At 48.3% G+C, this 4,911-nt stretch overlaps 1 long non-coding RNA gene across 1 annotated transcript; it reads right to left on the minus strand.

Annotated features, from left to right (window-relative positions):
• Nucleotides 1-288: 288 nt before the first annotated feature.
• Nucleotides 289-4,642, minus strand: LOC119433745 (uncharacterized). The gene is made up of 2 exons (XR_007464452.1): nucleotides 597-4,642; nucleotides 289-552 (listed from the first exon to the last, which is right to left on the minus strand). It is a non-coding gene; the product is annotated as an uncharacterized LOC119433745 (long non-coding RNA).
• Between the last annotated feature and the right edge of the window lie 269 nt (nucleotides 4,643-4,911).

Raw genomic sequence — 4,911 nt, forward strand, 5'->3', positions numbered from 1 at the left:
CGGTCAGCGACGTCGTTCTCTCTGTGGCAGCCGAACGTGTGTGTAACCTCATAATTGAGAAATACTTTAATGAACCGTCGGGATTAACCCAGTGCTAAACGCCGGTGCCGCACGTATCAGCTTCGCTGGTTAACCATCTGCACAGAGTGCTTGGGCAGTGATTTTTTTTTAATTTATTCGCTCATTTCGTTGTGTTGAATGGTGAAAAATGCAGCCCCAGCCTCGGATCATTTATTTCGCTTTTAGCAGTCGAAGAGAACAACGCTGTTCAGCAAAACAAACACACGCTTGTGTAAACATGTCTTGTTTATTTGCCTATAAAAAATAAACTGCACATACGCAAAGGCACGCTCAACCCTTCGCAAACTAAGACGATTATGCAGTGAAGTTTTGTATAATCGTCGAAGTCCGGTCGCATGACACAGGTTCATTATAAAATTTTATCACTGACACACAGTACAACAAGACAGAAGACAGTCACACAGATGACAAAGGCTAAGTTGGACGGCTCGAAAATGAAACCACGCTCATTGTTCTGATAACGCGGTCTCGCTTGAGTTTCGTATTCGTTTTGGCCATCGGACAAAATGGAGTACCGTGCACTGCGTGCTAATACGGAGGAATCAGATGAACGAGGCGGGTACGCCACGCGGTAAAATTGAAGCCAAAGAAATTCGCTCCAGCACGTGATCATGTGGCGGTGGGGTTTAGTGTCTTCCACAGCCGTTCCCAGTGCTCGCTCTTCCGACAAAAGCGAGATCCGGCAGCGAAATGCGGCTGCCACGCTCGCACATTTCAACGAAGACGACAAATGCATGCGTTATATTGGTTCCCACGAACGGCCAAGGGGGCACAAGCATATCGGGAGAAAATGTACACGGAGCGGTTGCCAATGAACTCGAACAAGTGTGCACTGACTGAAACCTACCGGGATCAAAAATTACTAGGCCCAGTCGGCCGAACGCAGGCTTTCGTGTTGGGCCGACATTTAGAGGCACGGCCGAGAGAAAGTTAGCGCAGAAACTACCGACGATGATTGTTAATGTACCGATGGTGATTGTTAATGTAAACAATAGCTGAACACGTTAAAGAAAGCGACGCGCATTATCAAAGGAATGACCCACTTAACGGCCTATATTTATTGCAGTGTATTCTCACTGCAATAAATACGAAAGCTGCGTTTTCTTGCTTCATTTCAATATTCCCCGGAAAACGGAGCCGTTAATCAGCATATCTACATCGGTAGCAGCACCGGTGGACAGCTACAGCGTCTCAAAGAGCGGCAAGATTAGGCAGCGAACGCGCATGCGTCGGCGCAAAGTCCAACCACGAAAACGGGTAACCGAGTCAAATAAAACCATTCGCTTTAAACAGCAAAAAGGACGACTTCATGACTTTCGAAGGCTCGCTGCGTAGCGTCGTGTTCCCTTCCAGTTTCTTTCCTCCGTGGTGCTAACTCTTAACAGCCGCCCCCACCCATTGGAGAAGAGTTCGCACTACTCCCACAAGTGCACAGCACGCCAAGCGGAGGAGAAAACGAAGGCCACCAATTTCTCCACACCTACTTGCCCAGAGGAAGACTGCTCGATTTGGCAATAAGTTGTCGGCCACCGCTTGTCGCGCATGACGCTTACTCCGCAAGCATGTCACAGTAAAGACAGAAAGCGAAATGGTGCTCACTTGGCGCCACACATTGAGTACAGATTTTTTCGAAAGTTTCAATGCCACTGTGCACGTGACGAGTGACGTCATGAAATCGCTTTCTGGGCCGCTATCCACCGTATTTATTTCGGTGCGATAGTGCGCTCAAGATTTGGGCAATAGTGCATGATCTCTCTATTGGGCTTTGGACGACCAGTAGTAGCAATGCGCAGTACGATCCAAATTGCTGACAATGGCGGCACACACGGATACGTGGTACTGCCGAGAGCTTCGGCTTATTTGATAGGCAAGTGCGATTGTCACGCGCATTCCTTAAAGCGCCATTCCGCGCGGCGGTTGTAGTCTGTGCCTTCGCCAAGGTTTTAATCTTTCGTGAAGGTTACGGCGGACTGACATACTTAGAATGGACGTGAATGCGCGAATAAAATGAAGCTGGTGAAGGAGGGCCAAACAAGAGATGCCGATGGAGTCAACATTTAGACAAGTGGGCTTTTTCCTGACAAGTCTCTCGTGGAAACGTTGATTGAAGCAGCATACTTTGCTTGAGCACGGTTGATCACTTTAAGCCCAAATTTGTCTGTGACCCTCTGTCTCGCCTGGATTATTAAAATGCCCATTCTCACTGAACAGAGCAACGAAAGGTCCTAGTTGATCCATATCGGTCAACTTTGCCGCATGGGGAAAAAAAAACGATACACGCTAGTCTTTTCTGTTGCTTTCGTAGTCATTCCCACTTAAGCGCAGCTAGGCCGTTATGAAATATAATCGCACCTAACAATATGTAGTACAACGACAAACACAAGATGGGATTAACAAATACAAGCATTGCACCCGAACAGCAATGTCAAAGAAAAACCTCAATTCAATGTTTACAGCAACTTGCACACACGCTGAAATGACAAACTAAATGTTTATAAGGCATCAACAAAGTATACAGCGCAAAGCTGAGGCCTGAATCACCTTTAATGAAGCAAGTGGCGCACGCTCTTTTCTCGCGCAACTAGAAGCACATGCTGAACCACACTTGGCGCACAGGTAAGGCGCTCACCACGAGTTCTACCTGTTTATTAGAGGCAGTTGCGCTAGTACGGCCGTTTTAATAGGCGAAGACAAATTTCGACCTCCTAAAATATAACTAAAGAGAAGAAATAGAGAAGACGGAGCACCGAAACAATTCGCTCACGGGCGAGTTAGTACATTTCGCGGGAGTACTAAGTTTGTGTAGCGCAAAAAAAAATTCACCGACAATTACGACACTCCCTAATGCAAATTTGAATTCACCTGTATACGTGTTTGCATTTCGCGATATATTGGATGGCGCGGACAGTCTGTCTCGTGCGGCACGTTGCAAACGGAGCGAAGTGTGGCGCGACGGCCTCGCTAATAGGGATATCGCGAAAGGAAGCGCGTGGGTGACTCGTGGGCGCGATTCAGAGCAGTCGCCGCAGACACCCTACGCTCATGCAGCGCTTTGTTTCCATACAGACGACGCGCGATACTCTGGCGCCATCTCGTAGCCATTGTCGCCGCAAAGCCCCTCGTGCGCAGCACTATGCTTTTCCTCTCACGCTTTCGCAATACCCTCCTCCTCCGCTTTCCGCCTGAAGGTTCCGCTGCGCTCTCCTCCTCGCGCTATCTTGGCTCTCGCCCCTTTTTTCATCCCCCGCTGCGCTCCGCGCTCGTTCTCATCTTTCGCTGTGCTCATTCGCTCGGTTACGAGGTAGGACGCCGACACAGGAACGGACACCTCATAGCTGCGCTTTCAAAAAACACAGAAAATAGGACAAGAAAGAACACAAAACGACGTGGACAGGCGCTGTCCACGTCGTTTTGTGAACGTTCCTTTTCGTCTTTTTCTTTCTTTTTTTGCGCTGCACAAACTAAAGACGGAGCACTCAGTCCTGTCTCTTTCTTCTCGTCTGTTGTATTTGATTGCGCTTGATTATCTAGCGCTGTTATTATCTAATACCGGCATGCCCAGCGACACAAAGTGAATGTGCACTGTACGATAACGGCTTTGCACACTTGCCTCATTCTTATACTTACTGCTTCGTCACGCACGCAATGTCAAGGCAACGAAGCAGTGTGAACGAAGCGTTGATCAGCACCGCCGCATAGCTGCCCGGCGCTGGCGTGATAATGCATCAAACACACTATTACTTGGACAGGTAACATGGCAGTGATATCACAAGAACTGCTGCTGCAATGGACGGATATGTTTAACGTGTGAATTCGCGCGTAAGGTGTTCTCCTAGCACGCGACAGCATCCACCTACAGAGCTTTATAAAACGAACTGCCGCTCAATACTGGATCGTCATAGAAGAAAAAGATTACGAACATGGTGACAACTGTCCCCAAGTGATTACGAACTTTCCCAGAGCAAATCGCACTAAGCATACTCTCAGGAGTGACAAAGTTCAATGTGGACCATAACAATGAGGCACGAGAAAGTAACGTTGCATCTTTTGTTGCTATTGGGTGAATGGTCCCGGTTCGGAAGTTTGACAAAAGTAAAGCGGTTGCATGCGGACACTGTCCAACAAGACGGCGAGGTCGGTGGAGAGAACGGGACGCAGTACTCTCTCAATAGCGTGGCACTGCGGTGGAAGCCAGAGTACCGTCAACCAATCAGAAGCGGGATCGTCCGGATGTGCACGTCCGTATACTCTTCATGTGAAAGCCAAATCTCTGCGGAGCACGGCCTCCAGCGCTGTCTTCAGCGCCTGAGCGTGTCTCGTCATCACCACTTCCCTTCCTAGTTACTATACAACGGTAACGAGATCGGTGAAACTTTCCTAAGGCTGAGATTACACGTGTCTCAGAATCAACGCGTCAGGGCTTAAATGCCGATCCTATGTCTTACGGACAAACAGCGCATAACGTCTTCGACGTGTTGTAAACTCCCAATTCAACATCCTTGTTGTTTTGTACCGCGATCTTCGAACGACCAGAGATAAACCAGGATCTGTGGGTGCTCCAGCTCAGACATCCGTCTGTCCTCGGTGCGTCTTGTACTCGGGCACAGGCGACGGCGTCTCGGGCTCCCGCACCTTCATGTCTTCCATGGAGATCTAGAAGAGATACGAAGATAAATTGAAGCCAATGACTCTTTAAACAAAGCGATACACTTAAGTGAATGAGGAAAGTGCATTCCGTGAAAACTTTCCACCAGTTACTCCCAAGTACACAATGCCGTCTTGTTATTTTAATTAGGAAGTTTTAGAAAAACTACAGCTAAAGTTTAAGAC

This window comes from Dermacentor silvarum, chromosome 11, assembly GCF_013339745.2.
Source record: "Dermacentor silvarum isolate Dsil-2018 chromosome 11, BIME_Dsil_1.4, whole genome shotgun sequence".
In the NCBI taxonomy this organism is placed as follows: Eukaryota; Metazoa; Arthropoda; class Arachnida; order Ixodida; family Ixodidae; genus Dermacentor; species Dermacentor silvarum.